The sequence below is a fragment of the Triturus cristatus genome, chromosome 7, assembly GCF_964204655.1.
Source record: "Triturus cristatus chromosome 7, aTriCri1.1, whole genome shotgun sequence".
NCBI lineage: Eukaryota > Metazoa > Chordata > Amphibia > Caudata > Salamandridae > Triturus > Triturus cristatus.
This window is the reverse complement of record NC_140590.1, coordinates 707,496,230-707,517,129: the sequence shown is the minus strand read 5'-3', so window position 1 is coordinate 707,517,129 and position 20,900 is coordinate 707,496,230. Positions and strand designations below refer to the sequence as shown.

At 47.0% G+C, this 20,900-nt stretch overlaps 1 long non-coding RNA gene across 1 annotated transcript in view; it reads right to left on the bottom strand.

Annotated features, from left to right (window-relative positions):
• Positions 1-853: 853 nt before the first annotated feature.
• The window catches only part of LOC146810376 (uncharacterized), a 279,938-nt gene continuing 259,891 nt past the window's right edge, over positions 854-20,900 (bottom strand). The window contains exon 4 of the long non-coding RNA XR_014965681.1: positions 854-1,807. This is a non-coding gene — a long non-coding RNA (uncharacterized LOC146810376). The remainder of the gene's footprint in view (positions 1,808-20,900) is intronic.

Below are 20,900 nucleotides of genomic sequence, written 5' to 3'. Positions count from 1 at the left end.
TTGTTCATGCAAGTTCACTTGATCATAGGCCGATGATATATCGAGAACACTGAACCATTTACCACCTCCCATCATAGTCAGCATCTCAGAAATGTTGGGTAGTGGTTGCCTGCCCATGCAAATATTGCGATTGAGCTCCCTCAAGTCTATGCATAAACAGTTTTCTACCATCCTTGGGAGCCACAACCACTGGAGATAACCACTCCGAAGATTCAATTGGGTCTATAATTCCTTCTGCAAGTAGCTTATCCAGTTCTTTTTGTAACGGTTCTCTCATCAAGTGTGGTATAGATCTTACCTTGTGTACAATTGGTATAGCTTTTTCCTTCAAAATAATTTTATGGGTAAATCCTTTTAACAATCCCAATTTAACCAAAAAGACACTAGGACATTTCTGTAATATGTTCTCCCCTTCTGCAATCTCTTGCACACTAGTTTTAAACACCATGACAGGTTCATGAGCATTCGGATTCAGAATAATATTTCAATCTTTCTGAGGGTTCAAATCCAAGAAGATTTGAACCATCACTTGTAATATATACTCTCCCTCTAACCATGTTATTCCTGAACCCTATATTCATCCATCTCATACCCACAATTTCTATCCTCTTGCCACCATATACTACAGCTTTCATGTCAGACGTTTGTAAGTCTTCCATCCTCCCTTTGAAATATTCCAAGTAGGTACTTTTACCCACAAGAGTAAACAAACTTCCTGAATCAACCAAAATCCGAACATTTACTCCATCAAGATTTACTTCACAGTGAGGTTTTTCTAATTTACATCTGCTTTCCATTTTCACTTTAGTATCACCTCTTTCTTGCACACATGTATCCACCTCACTCACAGGCTCAACAATTTGATCAATAGACAACATCACCTCCTTAATGTTTTCACACACATCCTCTATCATTTTAAATCCTTGCACCTGTGGTCCACTTTTTGTTCTACAAACTTTAGCCAGGTGACCTCTCCTACCACAACTCCTGCAAATCACATTCCTAGTTGTACACCTAGTACTTGAACCAATGTGTCCCTGACTTCCACATCTATAACAAATTATATTTCTCACATCTCTCAAATCATTTACCAACATCTTTCCTCCATACACTCCTGTTTTTGCACTGGTACTTGCTCCATTGTCTGTCTTCATATTTATACCACCAGTTTTTATTTCCTTTTTTTTCTATTCCTTTCACTTCAACCACATTTCCTCATTGACTTCCTTTACTTTTTCACTTCCAGACTCCATCCCCTTGAGCCACAAGGCTGCATTTTCCATGCTTCTAGCAATTTGAATAGTCTCCTCCAAAGTAGAATCTTTCGCCAACACTTTTTCCTTGACACGCTTGTTGTTTGTACAGCACACAATTTGATCTCTTATCAAACCTTCTGCTAAATCATGAAATTGATACGTAACAGCCAATCCCCTCAAATTTGCCACATAAGTTAATATATCCTCATCTTCTCTTTGCACCTTCGTAAAGAACTTATGTCTTTCAAATACAATATTTATCTTGGGCATAACACGTTTGTCAAGCATCATTAAGGGCATATAAAAAAATATTTTCAGCTTGACCATCCCCCACACCCAACGATGTTTCAGGCAAATTATCATCTATTCTCCTGCCCTCATTTCATAGATGATGTAGAAGAATCTCTTGTCTCCTAACTGGTCCATATTTGTCTCCTCCTGACGCAACCAAATAAGTGAAAAACATATTCTTCCACTTTTTCCACGGAATTGTTGGTTCCCCAGGTACAGGTAGAAATGTAGGAGGTGCCATCATACTTTGTTCAGTCATCCTGAAAAGAAAACGCAATAAAATAAAATAAAATAATTAACTGATATAATTAATTAAAACAATAAACTAATATAACTAATTAAAACAACAATCTAAAATAATAATGATAATGCTTGCTCCCCAAATTCTTCACAAGCACTATGACTTTCTTATTCCATATATTCCTTTCGTTATGTAGTCCAGTTTTTGTTTCTTAACTCCTTGTTATGTAGTGCTCTTTTTATTTCCTTTGCAATTATCTCCTCATCAAACAAAGATGTGAGGCAGGCTTATGCAGGAAGCCTCGTTCATAGATTTCACTCGAACAGTGCACAACGGTAGGAAACGCTTGATCAGGTAAGCATTGCTTATTTAGGTCGTGCAGTACACAGTGATGAAAAGCACACAGCAGGAGCCACAAAGTTGTAAATCGGCAGCGCGAGTAGTATGAGCTTCAGGCAGCAGGAATCAGCAGAAATTTGCGGAAGCTTCAACGCGCGAGAAATGCGCCCCCTACTGAATTAGAACACAGCAGGGTGATCTCGAGGAAATGCGCTCGAGCGCGGATTGAATACGCACGTTAAAAATGTAACTATTAGTCATTTGATTACCAATAATAAATCAGTGTCAATTTCTCCACAATTGACACCCGTTTGGGCATTAAACACTGCTTAACTCATACAAATAAGTCACTATGAGTCCTCAAGCATTCAAAATTGGCTTACTAAGTTTATAAAAGCCAAAATACATCGTTTACCAATTAAGAGCACGCCGGAACATCTTCACAAAGTCAACACGTAAGTGGCAGCCTTCTCAAAAGAACGAGGTCCTTACTTACAGTTCTCAGCATTTCTGTATGTTTTCATAGAGCTTTACGTCAGCTCTCCAGGGGTGAAGGTTACCAATGTCTTGTCTGCCCCTGCGCAGTCACTCGTCGCCAAACATGTAGTAATTTACACCACACAAGTGTAAATTAAGCTTCTTTTATTCCATTTCCAGGAACAGCAACCCCCAGCAGCTCTAGGCTTCATCAGCTGCCAGAGCATAACATTCTAAATTACCTCAGTGTATTACATCAGCAAATAGAATGTTTCTTACAGAATGTTTTGTTTGTGAGCCTCTGGCTGCAAAAATGCTTTACCAATTTTAAAGACCATTCTATGAGCATTTTTGGAGGGAGCAATTTGCTTGGTGAAGAAATCCATTTTGGATTTCTTGATATTTTTCTGGAACTGTTTGAGGGCAGTGCTGCACGCCTGCTTATTCCCAGTCATAACTCATCCTCCACTTCCTTTCGAGTTGCTTACATTTAAGTCTTTCTGTCTGGAGGCTAGGTGAAAACCAGCTTGCTGAGAGTGCAGTTCACTTATTAAAACACGTTTTAGACGGGCCAGTTTGTCAAAACCTAATGATAGGACATCATTAGGGAAAGTAAATGCACCCTCCATTTTTTTCCCCAGAGTTTTATATAGCGCAAACTTGACCCGTAGGTATCAGGTATCAGAGCGCCTTACATGAGCACCAGTTGCGTTACACAAGGACACATTCATTTTTTTTGTTAGGCACAGGGAGAGTAAGTTTTTTGCCCACATTCACAGGATGTTGAGCGTCGGTGCAGATACACGTAATCCGGTCCCCAGATTTGAAGTCGACCACCCTAGCAGTTAGGCCACATCCTCTCCCTGCCGATACATCTTCCGTAATTGTTTTAAACATATTCCATAGACTAGACGCTGGGATAGAGCGCTCCATGGCCTGAAGGTTCTTTTGACCTTGGCTAGGTCCAGCTGAGCCATGTTGTGGGATATAACAAAGGGAACTACAAAATGGTCTGCCCAGGCAAGTGGAAGGGGGTAACCAGTAACCAGGGACGGATAGTTAGAGAATATCAGGTCAAGGGTATGACCACCACTATGAGTGAAAGCCTCAACCAATTGGGGCCATTACCATCTCTCTTTTTGGCTGCCTTTTATACCTTCCACTGCTGACTTTTAACAAATAATTTTTTTTATCGAAAGCAAACCATGTGAGTGTGTGTGTTTGTCAGGTGTCTTGCTTATGTGCTTTTCTCCTACACCTTTGCTTGTATTCTTCTCTGTCACCAATGTGCTTCTCTGAACACCCTTTCCCTGTTTCTGTCTCACCAATGTACTTCTATTCTCCCACCCAAATTTGTGTTGCTCTCTCCTGCCTGTTTTCTTTTCTCTCCCATCCACCCTCATGTTTCGCTTTAGTCCATATGCATCTCTGCTTCCTACTCACTCGCAACCATGTACCCCTGCCTTGTGTTGTCCCCCCTCATGTGCTTACCGTCCACCCTCAACCCTAAGTGTTGCTTCCCCCTGACTATCCATGTTGCTTCCCTTCTACACACTGTCCTGGTCTGCTCCTCCATTCAGTCTGTATCCTGGTTGGACCAGAAGAATACGGTAAGAAGCGTAAGGAACAAAAACTTAACGAGCCTTCTCAGGGAAAAACCTAGCCAGATAGAAACTTTAGTATTATCAATCCAAAAGGTCTTAGGCTATAGAGATGTGCAGAGGCATTCAGAGCTACAAATGCAGTGCTGGAACAATCACTGTCTATGCTAATATATGGGGTTTGTTTTATATTACATCTATATAAAGTGATGAAATTTAATGTAAGCATTTTGTATTTGCGTTTAACACAAGAAAATAATTGTGCCTCCAACTTAGGGGCCGATTACGATGGTGGAAAGACTGGAGTCCGTCGGCCATCGTGGTGGTGACCGGAATCGTCTGCAATACATGCACACCATATTAGGATGCGACCGCCACCATGGTGGTCGCACCTTGCATTTTAACATTGCGGCGCGTGCTGCTTACAGCAGCACCCGCCACAATGTTAAAAGATCATGTTGTGCATTTCAGGGCACTATGTGGCAGGCACCACACGGAACCTGACACTTAGTGCACTGACATGTAGGGAGGTACCATGTTTACCCTACCAGTGCACATACACTTCCCCCCAACACATTGGGGGCCCGCAAAGGGCCCCTGAAGAGAATCTCCGCCAGGATTTCCATGACGGTTTCGCCGTCATGGAAAGGCTGGATCACGGCCTGCATCATAATATGGTGGACGGTGCCTGCTAGGCACTGCCACAATTTTATGCATGCAGACCGCGCCGCCAGGCAATCGGTCCGATTGCCTGTGGCGGTTCCGTGGTGGAAATTGAGAGTCTTGGTAGATATGAAGTGATTTGATCGTTCCTATAATTACCTAAAGAGTGGAAAAAATAAATGTGTCTCCATACATATCTCCTTTGTGCTTATCGCTGTTCCTCTAGGAAAAATAGAGCAGAAAAAGGAAAAGCCATGTTTCATTTTCCGTGGCCTTAATTTTGGCGCTGCCTCCTATTTACACTGCTCTTGTAAATAGGGGGCAGCATCAAAATCAATGTGTGCTGTGGTGGAACGCCCACCACAACACCCATTGTCCGGCCCTTTCACACTAAGTGTAGCGTGAAAGGGGGCCTTATTTACAAGGCAGCGTTAAGCCACGTTAAGTGGCTTAACTCTGCCTTGTAAATAAGGCAAAGCTCCTATCACCATCACAAAGTCACTAAAAGTAACGCTGTGGTGGCGGTAGGCGGCTGTAAATATGCCCGAGAAGTCTCATGTAATAAGGAAATTAGAGATAGGATTTATGAAGGGATTGCAGCCTCCCATGTATTACATATATGTTTTACAGAGTCCACAATAGTGACTCTGAGATCATAGTTGGGTCTAAGTTTTCATTGAAAATGCTGTTTTTGGTTTGCATATAACTTTGGCAGCATTTGACAATCCAAAATAAGCATTTCTCTTTTAACTCGCATTGGAAAAATTGCTCTACGATAAAGAAAAACCTCTGAATAGAATAACACCAAACTTGGCAATGAAGAAGAACTTTACTCAGAGGAATACCTTTGCTTAGTTTGGTGTACATTCACCTGGTAGTTTTTGAGATAGCAGTGTCTGAAAAGCATGTTGGGTGGTCAATGACGGTTTGAAATTATAGTATTTATACTTATAGCACAATTTGCATACATTCCGTAGAAGTTTAGCACGTCTAGCATGCTCTTGGTAGTTTTAAATGTGTGCAAATATTCCAAGGGGCACGCCTTAAATGGTGATGGGGTCAAAAAGTTTTCATTTGCTAATAACTGTGACATCCTTTTGCGAATTCACATGAAACTTAACAATCCTTTAGCAAGTTTAGTCGTCTGTGGGTATGAACATTTTCATCTGAAAATTCCTTCCAACACTTAAAAGGGCTTTTGAGACCCATTATGAATTGGAAAAAGGAGGGGTGTGAAAGGAGCATCTTCCTTCTATTTTGGAGTCCCAATTGTGGTCGTAAAACACTGATCAGCTACCAACAGCTAAGTTCGGGTGATGCCTGATTCACAAAGAGGAAGCTGTCGCGGGGAGGTGGCTTTCCCTTTAAGAATCACGTTGGATGGCCTTGGGAGGGAGCAGGCTGTGGTCCTTGGAGCACTGCCTTCTCCATCATATGGACCCCTGCCAGTTCTACCGTGTGTGCTCCCAAACAGGAAACATTTCGTTTTCTAAAGCAGCTGTCTCTAATGGACAAAGGCTGCTTGTAAAAGGAAAGGTTTTCCATTTGTGAATGTAATTGTAGACGTGGAAGTCTACTGTCCCTTGTAGACTACAATCCCTAAACGTACAGTCAGTCATTCAGGGTCACAAAATACGGCTTGCCTAATTAATATTCATTAAGCAGGTGATTTTGCGACCCCGTGCAAATGGGAAATTAGTGATGCGGCCTGTTAGTATATAGGCTGCTTTGCAAATTACATCCCCATTTGTAAAGCAGTCAGTGCAATGTTGACTTCCCTTGTTTGTGAACAGGAAAGTAGAATATTTGGGGTTGCTGTACGACCAGACACGTCTCAAAAAGTGGGCAAGGTACAGACTGACTTTTAATGATCAGCCTGCTATTTTGGGATGCAATTTGCATACTAATAGGTTGCATTGTAAAGCCCATTTAAAGAGGATTACAAAATGACATGCCTAATGAATACTAATTAGACAGGTAACCCGCCCTGCCCCTCTCCCCCACGCCCCGGAATTTTCTTCAAACCCAAGGATGGTGGTCTGCAAGGAACAGCAGACTTCAATCCCTGTGTTTGCATTCTCAAATAGGAAACATTTTTATAAAGCAGTCCTTGCCCCTTAAATAGACAGGTTCTGCTTTTAAGAAAGTTTCCTGTTTGGGAAGACGTCACTGGAATGCACAGAGGTCCCCTGGACCACTATCTTCTACCCACCAAGGCCCCCCCGGCATGGTTCCTGTTGGACTTGGCCCTTTTGGCAGGTTCACCCCTAAACTTTTTGCATCTATCCAAGCCTTTGTCCCTATGTAGTGTTAGTGGTTTTAGGCCTCTAGGCACTTTAGCACTTGTTCCCAGTGTAAAGTCTGTGCGCTCTGTGTTACATTTAGTGAGACTGGCCTGCCCTCCAATAGGAATGCATGGGGGATATGTGTGTCCATGTTAATTCCTGATGTGAGAGGAGAGCAGGGTCAAGTTTAGTATGTGCGAACTCGTAAGAATAAATGCTGCACAATGATGTGCGCAGATTTATTATAACTATAGGAGAAGTGCCACTTTTAGAAGTTGGCATTTCTGTGTGCTGTGTGTCTGCCTGCCTGATGTGGAGTGCATATCTGGCTTGTGATTGACAGGTGCTGAATGGTGTGGGGAATTCCAGGAGTCAGGGTGAGTCAGCCCAGTGGTGAATAGAGAGATCTGCATGCAGATGGGAGGGAGGAGTTGCACCTGGGACCTGAATAGGACTGTGCCTTCCCTCCACAATGCTGGCTCCGCCCCCTGTGGTGCGTCTGAGCACCTAGCCCCCAACTGACAATGGGGAGAGGAGCTGAGCCCAGCAAAGTGCTCCAAAGGTCCCCCAAACCAGTTGCATTTGGTTTTTCCACAGCCCTGTGCTGTGTGAACAAAGGAAACCTGTGTATAAAAGAAGGGGCTGTGACCCCATGAAAGTGTTCTGTTGTGCTTGTGTTCTTGAGAGGACACTCTGCCAGGAGGAACCGCCGTGGGACCCAGCTGCTGTTTCCTGTGGGTCCCTGCGTGCTGGCCTGCCTGGCTACGCCTTGCTGGGGTCACCCCAGCCCCAAAGATCCTCTGATTCTGCCTTCCTGGAGACTTTGTGCTACAGCGCCTGGGAGCGCTTTATCTTTGCAGTTGGAGGAAAGCTTCACTTAATTTTGGGCAGAGCGCTGGACTTATGCCCTGGTGAGCGCTCTTTTTCTATTCAAGAGGAGCAACGCTTCTGGTTGTTTAAACTGCAGCTCGAAGCTGCGATCATTGTGAAAGGGGAATCCCGGCGTGGAGATTCCCCCGCAAGTCCACTTATTTACGTCGCGGGAGCCCACCTCGCATCTTTGCCGGTTTTTGGTCCTATTCACAAAGCGGGTGCCCACCCTGCCTAATTGCCGCTTTATGGATACTTGAAATAGCGGGAGCCCATCCCGCTGTTGTACTTGCAGAAGCGCTGTGCCCGAAGGAATCACCGCCGCCCGCCCGGGAGCCTCGCAGGAACTATTTCCTTGTACCCGCCTACGTCAGAGACCTGCCGCGCTGGGATTGGCCCCAGCGTTGCAGGTTGCCAGGCAACAGGAGACTCGCCCTAACAGAGCCGTGCTGCGTCTCCAAGAAGCACCCGGCGTCTCCTGGCAACGGTGCCCCCCCCCCCCCCTCCCCCCCTAGAGCCGAAGACCACAGAGCATCCGAGAGCTGGGGAGCATGACTGGAGAAGGAAGCTGCCTCCCGGAGACCTGCAGGCCCGGCCAAGTCCCCGCCGCATCTAAGAAGGTAACCGGCTCGGGTCTTGAACCGGAGCCGGCGTAAAGGGGGGAATTAAAGTGATGGTGCGAGAACTCGCTGCTGGCGGCCCGCGCATTAACGGAGGGTGGTGATTTTGCAGAGATAGCACAGTCCGTGCTACCATGAAGGCCATACTCCAAGAAGAGTCCTCCTGGTGATATTAAGGCAGCGGGAGCAATATTTGAGGACAGCACCCTTTCTGTGACGGGCACGTGCACGCGCCTTTGGGGATACAAAGGTGCTTTCCCAGCGGTGGAATTAACGCCGGAAACAGCATTTGGGGGCATACTTTTCACCTTCACCGATTGTAAAGCTAGCAGGCTCGTGGGAGAAAGTGTCCCAATTGTAGGAGCACCGGGTGCAGGTGCTCAGGACAACTGAGTAGTGCCACATGCTCTTGAGCTCGGTGGGGGGTCAGGAAGCACCATAGTGCCAGCCCCGTCCTTTTCCTTGGGGGCATTGCAGTTAGAGTCCCAGAGAGGGGCTCAGGAGGAACGCTGGTGCCAATGCTCAGTCTCACAGCTGCCCAGCAAGTAGAGGGCAGCTGCCACGTTTAGGCCTGATCTTTTGCTTTGCTGCTTTTTCTGCGTGCGCAGCCAGCCTGGACAGTCTGGGCATCGGGATTTTAACCCCTGTGAGAGGCCAGTTGGCCTGGGGACAGTTTTCATGTGTTGTACCCCCCGCTTGGGACACCCTGTGGTTATATGTGGTGATATCTACTGCGCAATGCCTTTATGCCCTGATTTATGCCTCTAATGATGTTTATGGTTATGAGGTTTGTGCGTAATATGGTTATTCTAAGGGTTTTTAGGCCTAATATATTTTATGCCTAATGTGATTATTATTGCATAGTGTGTTCCTAACTTTTACCAGTAGTTACTGGTTGTGCTCTACATCTCTAATTTGTGCTACAGTTAGTATATGTTCTACATTTGCTAATTTCACTTTGTGATTGTTCTGACAGTGGCCCAATTGGCACTGTCAGGTGTATATAATCCCCTGTAAATATTGCCCAGTGCCAGTCAGCACAGTGTATATTATGTGATTATGATCTAATGTGTTTATTATAATACAAAGGCTATTTTCATATATAACCTTGTGTGGAGTTCCTTTTGTGGTGTGCCTGGGGTGTTGTTGCTGTGTGTGCGCGCAAACGCTTTACACATTGCCTCCGGGATAAGCCTGACTGCTCGTGCCAAGCTACTAAGGGGGTGAGCAGGGGTTATCTTTGGCGTGTAACTTCCTTGCCCTGACTAGAGTGGTGGTTTCTGCCTGGCTTTGGCGCAAGCCTTAGCCAACCAGAAATCCCATTTCTAACATTGGTGATCAGCGGTGGGATAGGACATGCGTTTGCGCAGTACCACAGCGACGACTGGCTGCACTACAAAACTCTGCATTTAGATAATCACGTGCTTGGGGATTATTGTTCTGAGTTTTATTTTAATTCTTCTCCTAAAAGTGTCACTTGAAAACTGTGTACTCTTGCTTCAGCTCAGACACCTAGTCCCTTGTGTTGCACGTGTCCCTGTGTGTCCTGCCAAAATGGAGTCTGCTTTTAATTTCTGTGGTCTGTTTAGATACAGTATGTGGGAGTTGGTTGAGTTCTGTGAGGAGAGAGACATAGCAGTGAGTGGGTCAGACTCCCAGTCAAAACTTAGGGACAACCTGATCCAATGGCAGAAGGATGAATGGGCACGTGAGCGCAGTGAGGAGGAGAGGGCCCGGGCCATACGCCAAGAGGGTGGTAGGTCTGAGGGGAGCCCTGAAGAGTCTGAGGAGGAGGAAGAAAGTGACAGGACAGGGACACCAGTAGATAGTGAAGACCCCATAGATAGGGAGTCCCTTGCTGGGTCCAGTGTCGGGGGCAATGCCCCATCCCTTTCCCTGTCCCCAGAGGAGTGGGTAGATAGGAGGGAAGAAAGGGAGCATCAGCTGGCTTTAGAGAAACTCCAGAAGGAGAGCTATGAGAATATGGAAGCTCAGAAATTGGAGTTGGAGCATAGGAAGTTAGCCTTAGAGGAGAAAAAGGCATTATTGGCTCAAGAGTTGAGTCTCAAGGCGTTGGGCCTTGAAGAGCAAAAGCTAGAGACTGAGAAGGTCCTAGCGCAGGAGAGGATGGCGGAGGCTGAGAGGGCCTTCGCCAGGGAGAAATTAGCTCAAGAGGGTAGAATAGCCCCTGAGTGCAGCTGTGTGGTTTTCTGGATTCACCAGTAAGGGTGGGATCCAGTGGTGGCAGCAATATAGAGTCCAGTGCAGGAAGTCCCATTCCCAGTTCCCAGAGTATGGTACCTGTTTCCCAAGAAGAGGAGTATAGGTTAAAGTTCAGGGGCAGTAAGAAACTGTCTCACCAGTCTTGGGAGGAGTTTTTGGATGAATGTGATGATGCACTGACTAATTGGGTGACGTTTAACACGGAACCTGATTATCACAAACTGTTTGATCTGGTTCTCAAAGAGCACCTGCTCAGTTGTTGTTTGCCGGGGTTGCGCCAACACCTGTTGGGGTGTGGGTTCTCTGATCTATTGGAGCTTGCGCTGGAAGCAGACCACTGGGAAAGGGCCCGAGGATCTGAAGAGGCATTGGGGAGTGATCCCAAAAGTAGTGGCTCAGGTATCTTCCAGCCCAGAGTGGTGGAAGAGGTTCAGAGTAGCCCAGCTAGGTCCCAGTGTAGCGAGAGGGGTGTAGGGGCTCACGTCCTGTCTTGGTGGAGTAGGTGTGAGTGTGGGACTGAGTGTCCACAGGTGCCCAAAACCCAGTCTCAGAACCTGGATGGTTTCTTCAGGGAACACCAGGTTGGGAGTCTAGGCTGTCCTGTTAGTCCATTTGAGGAGGATCACCTAGTGTCTGGGGAACCTGAAGCATCTGTAAATAGAGCTCCAGTGGTTCTGGTGTCTGGCGGTACCGCTCCAGTTGGGAGGGTACAGAAGTCCAGAGAGAGGGGTGACATGGGGCTGTGTTCCACAGTGGAGGAGCTAGTGGGTCAGGGACCAGCCGGAAGGGCTGAGTCTCCTCGAAGTGACCATGGTGACACCACGGCTGTCCTGGGGGATCTTCGCGCACTGTCAGGTGGACAGGGGTCGGGAGATCTGCGCCAGGCAGACTGTCACACGACACATGAGTCATGTGTTACCCTTAGGAGGCATCTATGTGAGTCCCCAGAAGTCCTGGCGTGCCAGGCAAGTATTCAGCCAAAGGGTTTAGACCCACGGTTGGGAGGCCAGGTTCGGGATTTGCCTGACCTAGAGGGAAGGACAACTGTAAGCAGTGTCCTGACCGATGTAGCTGCTAGGGGCACCACTCCAGTTGGGAGGGTGCCAGACTCTGGAACGGGGTGCAGAGGGAGGGAGGCCTCGCCTCTGACCCCGGTGCAACCTGAGGGGTTAAACCCTAGGTTGGGAGACCAGTTCTTGGAAAGAGATCCTGAACTGGTGGGAGAGTTGTGTTATGAGGGTGCCTCTCAGAGGAAGAGAGGGCGGAACCCTAGAAGAAGAGGTAGGGGGAGGAGAGCCTCGCCCGTGACTTTTGGTCAGCTTGAGGGTGCAGACCCTAGGCTAGAGGATCGGTGGCAGACTAGAACTGCCCTGATGAGAGGCAGAGTGGAGAATGGTTACTATGTGCCAGGGGTTACTACCCCTCACTCTGTGGATAGGCAAGGACCAGTGGCATCTGGATGGCCTAGGGCCTGGGCCTGGCCGCGGACAGCTAAGGAGTACCAATGGGGTAGGCCAGTTGATCCGCAGAGCTTTTACAGAGGGAACAACATGGGTTCAGGGTGGCGAAGAACAGGAGGGTGTCCCTGCAGTTGCGGGACCGCGTCCGTGTTCTCTCGCCCAAAGCAGGGAAGCCCATCACAGTGGTGATTGGTCTACCATGCGTTTTGACTGGAACAGGGTTTTGTTGGACTTGACCCTTTTGGCAGGTTCACCCCTAAACTTTTTGCATTTATCCTAGCCTTTGTCCCTATGTAGTGTTAGTGGTTTTAGGCCTCTAGGCACTTTAGCACTGTGTCCCAGTGTAAAGTGCGTGCGCTCTGTGTTACATTTAGTGAGACTGGCCTGCCCTCCCATAGGAATGCTTGGGGGATATGTGTGTCCATGGTAATTCCTGATGTGAGAGGAGTGCAGGGTCAAGTTTAGTATGTGCGAACTCGTAAGAATAACTGCTGCACAATGATGTGCGCAGATTTATTATAACTATAGGAGAAGTGTCACTTTGAGAAGTTGGCATTTCTGTGTGCTGTGTGTCTGCCTGCCTGATGTGGAGTGCATGTCTGGCTTGTGATTGACAGGTGCTGGATGGTGTGGGGAATTCCAGGAGTCAGGGTGAGTCAGCCCAGTGGTGAATAGAGAGATCTGCATGCAGATGGGAGGGAGGAGTTGCACCTGGGACCTGAATAGGACTGTGCCTTCCCTCCACAATGCTGGCTCCGCCCCCTGTGGTGCGTCTGAGCACCTAGCCCCCACCTGACAAAGGGGAGAGGAACTGAGCACAACAAAGTGCTCCAAAGGTCCCCCAAACCAGTTGCATCTGGTTTTCCCCCAGCCCTGTGCTGTGTGAACAAAGGAAACCTGTGTATAAAAGAAGGGGCTGTGATCCCATGAAAGTGTTCTGTTGTGCTTGTGTTCTTGAGGGGACACTCTGCCAGGAGGAACCGCCGCGGGACCCAGCTGCTGTTTCCTGTGGGTCCCTGCGTGCTGGCCTGCCTGGCTACGCCTTGCTGGGGTCTCCCCAGCCCCAAAGATCCTCTGATTCTGCCTTCCTGGAGACTTTGTGCTACAGCGCCTGGGAGAGCTTTATCTTTGCAGTTGGAGGAAAGCTTCACTTAATTTTGGGCAGAGCGCTGGACTTATGCCCTGGTGAGCGCTCTATTTCTATTCAAGAGGAGTACCGCTTCTGGTTGTTTAAACTGCAGCTCGAAGCTGCGATCATTGTGAAAGGGGAATACCCGCGTGGAGATTCCCCCGCAAGTCCACTTATTTACGTCGTGGGAGCCCACCCCGCATCTTTGCTGGTTTTTGGTCCCATTCACAAAGCGGGTGCGCACCCCGCCTAATTGCCGCTTTATGGATACTTGAAACAGCGGGAGCCCACCCCGCTGTTGTACTTGCAGAAGCGCTGTGCCCCGAAGGAATCACCGCCGCCGGCCAGGGAGCCTCGCAGGAACTGTTTCCTTGTACCCGCCTACGTCAGAGACCCGCCGCGCTGGGATTGGCCCCAGCATTGCAGGTTGCCAGGCAACAGGAGACTCGCCCTCACAGAGCCGCGCTGCATCTCCAAGAAGCACCCGGCGTCTCCTGGCAACGGGGGCTCCCCCCCCGCTCTACAGCCGAAGACCACAGAGCGCCCGAGAGCTGAGGAGCGTAACCGTAGAAGGAAGCTGCCTTCCGGAGACCTGCAGGCCCGGCCAAGTCCCCGCCGCATCTAAGAAGGTAACCGGCTCGGGTCTTGAACCGGAGCCGGCGTAAAGGGGGGAATTGAAGTGATGGTGCGAGAACTCGCTGCTGGCGGCCAGCGCATTAACGGAGAGTGGTGATTTTGCAGAGATAGCACAGTCCGTGCTACCATGAAGGCCATACTCCAGGAAGCATCCTTCTGGTGATATTAAGGCAGCAGGGGCAATATTTGAGGACAGCACCCTTTCTGTGACGGGCGCGTGCACATGCCTTTGGGGATACAAAGGTGCTTTCCCAGCGGTGGAATTAATGCCGGAAACAGCATTTGGGAGCATACTTTTCACCTTCACCGATTGTAAAGCTAGCAGGTTCGTGGGAGAAAGTGTCCCAACCGTAGGAGCATCGCGTGCAGGTGCTCAGGACAACTGAGTAGTGCCACATGCTCTTGAGCTCGGTGGGGGGTCAGGAAGCACCATAGTGCCAGCCCCGTCCTTTTCCTTGGGGGCATTGCAGTTAGTGTCCCAGAGAGGGGCTCAGGAGGCACGCTGGTGCCAATGCTCAGTCTCACAGCTGCCCAGCAAGTAGTGGGCAGCTGCCACGTTTAGGCTTGATCTTTTGCTTTGCTGCATTTGCTGCGTGCGCAGCCAGCCCGGACAGTCTGAACATCGGGCATTTGATCCCCTGTGAGAGGCCAGTTGGCCTGGGGACAGTTTTCATGTGTTGTGCCCCCCGCTTGGGGCACCCTGTGGTTATGCCTAAATGTGATATCTACTGCGCAATGCCTTTATGCCCTGATCTATGCCTCTAATGATGTTTATGGTTATGAGGTTTGTGCGTAATATGGTTATTCTAAGGGTTTTTAGGCCTAATATGTTTTATGCCTAATGTGATTATTATTGCATAGTGTGTTCCTAACTTTTACCAGTAGTTACTGGTTGTGCTCTACATCTATAATTTGTGCTACAGTTAGTAGATGTTCTACATTTGCGAATTTCACTTTGTGATTGTTCTGACAGTGGCCCAATTAGCCCTGTCAGGTGTATATAATCCCCTGTAAATATTGCCCAGTGCCAGTCGGCACAGTGTATATTATGTGATTATGATCTAATGTGTTTATTATAATACAAAGGCTATTTTTTATATATAACCTTGTGTGGAGTTCCTTTTGTGGTGTGCCTGGGGTGTTGTTGCTTTGTGCGCGCACAAACGCTTTACACATTGCCTCCGGGATAAGCCTGACTGCTTGTGCCAAGCTACCAAGGGGGTGAGCAGGGGTTATCTTTGGCATATAACTTCCTTTCCCTGACTAGAGTGGTGGTTTCTGCCTGGCTTTGGCGCAAACCTTAGCCAACCAGAAATCCCATTTCTAACAGTTCCCAAATGGGAAGCTGTAACATTTGCGAATCAGATACCTCCTTCTCAATTCCGTTTCAGTACGATGGTTTCACAAACCATTGCTACTTCCTACTGCGACTCACAAATAGGGAAGTGACCCATACCTTCTATTTGTGGTTTGTTTGTATTGCAAAACCCTTTTAACACGTTGTAAAGTCTGTTCTGACTCATAAAAGCGATTTAGTAGCTAGTACATAGGCCTGAAACACTGATTTTGATTATCAAAGGATTTATGACCTAGAAATACTTTTTATCAGGCCTTAAATCTCGTTTCCATTACTTCTTTGTAAGACGATACATAAGCCTCGCCAGCAGGTGGCAGTCATTACCCATGAGCTTCAGGCATAGAGCATATTGAAGAAATGCCACAGCTTCTGACCTGGCAGAGCGGTTGGGCAGCTCTCGTGACGTAGGATACGTACTGATTAGCGGGCCTGAATTTTGGCAGCAGAGTTGACCTGATTATAATTTTTTACCAGATGATGATTGCAGCCCAATATTCATAAGAAGTGTTTTCCTCCTATTCACTCGAATTGGAGGCACATATATTGTTCTCAAGTAGATCCGAACGGCATTGTGTTGTAATTTATTTTGCTGTTTTCTGTCGCACTTGTCTATAGCCAGCAATTAAAATGATTCGTTTATACAGCTCACCCCTTCAATGTGAAGTGGTGTTGAGGGCTGGTATAACTAGAGAAGATGGCTCTGCCCTTCATTAGCAGGTGAATGCGTGCAGCCTACGCCACCTGGAAGGGATAGGAGGATTTGTAGGCTTCATTTGAAGAGAAATTTGTTTAGTTCCCCAGGACCTCAATTTCGGGCTTAAGGAATGTTGCCCCCTTCGTTTGCCCCCTTTTCCCTTCCCATATAAGTAAGTTGCAAAGTCCCTGAAGCCTTTGAATAGCTTCCTTTGCTATTCACGGAGGAAGTGTCAGAAACGGGTAAAGGAACTTAGGCGGAATCATCATCTTTGCTTCCACTCTCCTGCCCTCGATAACGTGGTGGTGGAGGTAATGATGACGAGATACATTTATAAAGCACAAATGTTACCCTAACAAAGGTGTCCTGGAGCAGTAAGAGTATCAACACACAACCCCTTTACAGAAACAACCATGCCGCCAGGTCTTTGATGCCAGCTCAAACTGTGTTTGTAGAGCAGTACAGCAGCGCAACAGTTCCACCCAAGGTTTCCTGCAGATTAGTCACAAGTCCCATCTCTAAGTACCTCATGGATTCCCAAGTCCACTTCAAGGGACCGATGCCCTCCACCTATTTCCTTCTATTCTGTTTAACCCCTTCAGTGCCACGCCCTTTCCCCCTCCTGTGCCGGGCGTTGCACTAGTGGGTGGGGTTCATGACGAGATAGTCTCGTCATGGGCACAGCGCAACCGTGCTCCATGACGAGACTATCTCGTCATGGGCACTGAAGAGGTTAAGAATTAATGGCAATTCATCTGTATTTTTTAAGGTTCATTTTAAGGCCATCTGATTCACGGAAGGGGGTCAGTTCCTCTGTTGTGGCAGAAGTACTAGAGGTCACTGTCTGCCTACTGTATTGGTCGCTGGGAGATCTATTTTTCAGATCGTAATGCCCTCACACACCTGTTAGGGTGTCATGCTTCATCATAGGGCGCTCCTCGTCAGACAGGCGCTGCAATGTCTGACGGGTCTGGTGGCATCTTTAGCGGAGTTCTTTTGATCTGAGATCGCAGTATGTGAAGAGTGTATGTGGGCAAATAATGAGTGAATCTTGGTGTGTGTTTAGGTGGCTAGGTGGTTTAAACTAGGCACCAGACCTATGAATGTTTTAATTCAGGAAACAGGACTGGGACTATGTAAAAACAGTGGGGCTACCAAAAGGTCTTAAGGTACCAAGGTAGCTATTAGGTGTATGTGGTCGACATGTTTCGTGTCAGGAAAAGTCTGAATGCCATAATTACTCGACTTAATGCTGAGGGATTGCATCGGGTAATAGTAAAACCCTCCCTCTACAACTGTTGGACTAATGTCTAATACCATATAGACTCCATTATAAGATGGCCGCCAAAGTTCCCCGACTATCCAACAAGTCTGGAAGTCTCGCGGGAGGCGAGATTTCATTTTGACACAGCGCACGCTCTGCTGCACACTTCAATTTAGTTTTTACACGAAGAGACGTTCTTGTCAGCGCTCCGTTAATGATTAAGCATTTTTGCTCGCGCTGAGTTCTGTTTATCTCTGCCGGTCTACTGACCCTTGCAGAGATAATTCTGAGAGCGAAAAAAGCTGTTCCGGTAAATTCTGTACCCGTAATTTAGTAATGAATAATAGCACTCTTAGGAATTATAGTTAGTCATTGTCAACTCTTAACCTGAAGTAAGTCTTGGAGAAGACTGCAGGGTCTCCTTGCTCCGGTAGGCTTACCGTCGAGCAGAGGAGACCGAGAATCGACATCCGACATCCGAGCTGGGAGATTGGAGAATTTATGAGCAACGGACAAGTAAGAGTCTCCTCAAAGACTTGAGTGCATTAGTTCCGCACTCCGTGGAGTTCAGTGACATCTGTTCTAAGCTACCCATTCCTACCTTGCGGCTTTCCTTTACTTTCCTACCTCCTGTCTTCCCTTTCCCTGTACCCCTTTGCGCGTAACCTACTAGGGTAGCGTGGAGAACTTTGCAAACTGCCAGCGCTTCAGTTCAACCACTGACTCGGAGATTGTGGAAAAGCTACCAGCAGAATAAACTATGCATTTACTGAATCAGACCAACAACAAGAATAGACAATAAGTAGACCTATTCAACAGGTAAGAGAATAGTGTTGTCAAAGGGAACAAGAACAGTGGGAAGTAAGGAACAGTTTAAATACCTATGTCTCCCTGTGTATTAGGTTTACAAGAAGAACGTTTACCAGTACTCATCAAATGCTGGAAAAGGAGAGGGGCAAAACTCCTGCAAAGAATCTGGTAGGGAGTAGACCTTAGCGAGTGAGTGAAAAGTGATAAAGTAATATAAGCATTGGGAGCTAACAGACCAATTATATCTTTCTGTGCATTAGGTTTCCAAGCTACTCATCAAATAACGAAGAGGGCACCAGCTCTGCACGAGTGTCTCTTTTCTGTCCCATTTTCCCCTTTCCCCCTGCCTAGAGCAGCTGCAGAAACGCGGTAGGCTCTGAGAGGAGGGCATTGGGATTAAGCAGCATTCTGCCTCCGTGAAGAGTTCCGTCCGGCCTTCCTGATATTTCGTGTCATAGAGGCTCCAATATCGAGCGACACTTCTTCAGGACCAAAAATATATAGAGGTGAAAGATCCCCAGCAGGGGAGGACCAGCAGGTGACTCCACAAATTATGGGGATATTCAATAGATGAATGACAGGTCACAAATCAGGAACCAGCAGTGTCTCTCCACCTTTATAGAGGGAGACAGAAGCAAGGGAGGACATAAAGAGCGACATCAAAAGATACCATCAGAAACAATGTTTGACAGTGCTATATAAACCCTTACACCCACATTAGTGGGGGAGGTGCACAATTAGGTTAGGAAAATTAAACCTTTCCTAGGTGCGGTATACAGTTTATAGCAACAAATTTAAAATGTTAAATAAAAACAAGCAAATGCAGGAGGTGAAGAGGTGGCCTACAGAGACCAATTACACCATCCACATCCCACCACAAGGGCGGGGGGAGGAAAAAACAACAACATAGCTTAACCTTACCTTACTTGGTGGAAAGTGTTAATTCATAGAAGAATGGGAGGAGGCCCGACCACTGGAGGGGACCAACTGAATGTAGAGATGTGAAGAAAACACAAAAAACATAACGTAATAGTTCCACTGAAAATACGAGGTATGCCCTCAACCACTGTCTAAACCAGAAGTAAGATACAGTGTCTCTACGGCAAGAGACTGACTGTAGAGTAGTGTCGGTTAACTTGCGCATATGCGAGCATATAGTGACACTTATGTATGGAAGTAAAACAACGGGAAACAAGAAGGCAAAGGTTTCTCTAGGTAATGCCGGCGTCGGAGAAAGTCGCCTGTGTCTGTATACATATTAAATGAGACGGGCGCGCTGGGGACGCCTGTGCATCGCTTAGTGATGGAAAGGATCATATTAGGTCATGAGCCCTTGATCTGTACATAGATCGTGTGATAACAAAGACAATTAAGCCGAGGTGGCAGAGCAGTCAACAAAAGTCAGTGTGCATCAGTGGCATCTATCTAGACCTGTTAAGTGTCAAATACTGGTGTAGCGGTCGTATAGGCGTTGGTCCCAAAGGAACGGGAGACCGCGGTCTATGCACCGGGTGACGTACGGTGACTCAGACACTAACTAAAAGTTATCAAAGGAAGTTGTGCACGCTTACAATTTGCGCTATGCACCCGGCGACGTACGGTGACTCAAACACTAACTTAAAGTTATCACAAAGAAGTTGTGCAAACTTACAATTTGCGCTAGCAGGGTGGGAAAGGTGCACGATAAACACACGGTTAATCGTGTATTGTCGGGGTATTCACTTACCGAGTCTAGTGAGCGGGCATTACCGGAATTCCAACGCGTCTCCCCGATGTTTGGATATTACCAGTATTGTGAAAACGCCGATATTTTGAAGGAGAATACCCTCGTGACGCTGTCCTCACAAGTATCGTGATGTCTTAGTTACGAGTAGGGTCGCCATCTTGTCCCCACCTAACGCGCCTGACTATGTGAAGACAGACTGTGTCACAGAGTATCAGAAAACAGAAGTACACCCAAGGGGTCACAATGGGATTACAAAATCCCCAGTGTATTGTTATTAAACTATCTTTCTTATAAAGAATATGTAAGAAAGAGAAAAAAAAATTAAGAAAGAGAAAAAATGTCGACATAGATCTGTAAAAGTGTCTAAGATGCACAGTAAACGATCGTAAAGAAGCTGCCATGATTAATCCCTAAGGTACTAGCCTATCAGGTAGACCAGGCATGCTGCCAATTGGTAGGTGTATGTGACTGTTTTATATGAGATTCTAAAAGAAGGTCTTTGTGAGCACAAGGACCCAGAATCCAGGTGTATGATGGATGCAGGTGTTTTCACATTCCAAAGGAAGGAATCAGCTTATTATAGTTCAGTCCACGGGATATCGTCGTTGAGACCCTTGTGTTGTGTGGACAAGCAAAATATCCATCTTTGCTCTGTTTCAAGCAATTTTTGCGTGGTCCACATGACATTGCTTTCAATCACTGTCCAGCTCATTTCGTTTGTGAACAGGAAAGTAGAATATTTGAGGTTGCTGTACGACCAGACACGTCTCAAAAAGTGGGCAAGTTACAGACTGACTTTTAATGATCAGCCTGCTATTTTGGGATGCTACTTGCATACTAATTGGTTGCATTGTAAAGCCCATTTAGAGAGGATTACAAAATGACATGCCTAATGAATACTAATTAGACAGGTAGCCGACCTGCCCCTCTCCCCCACGCCCCCTGAATTTTTTTCAAA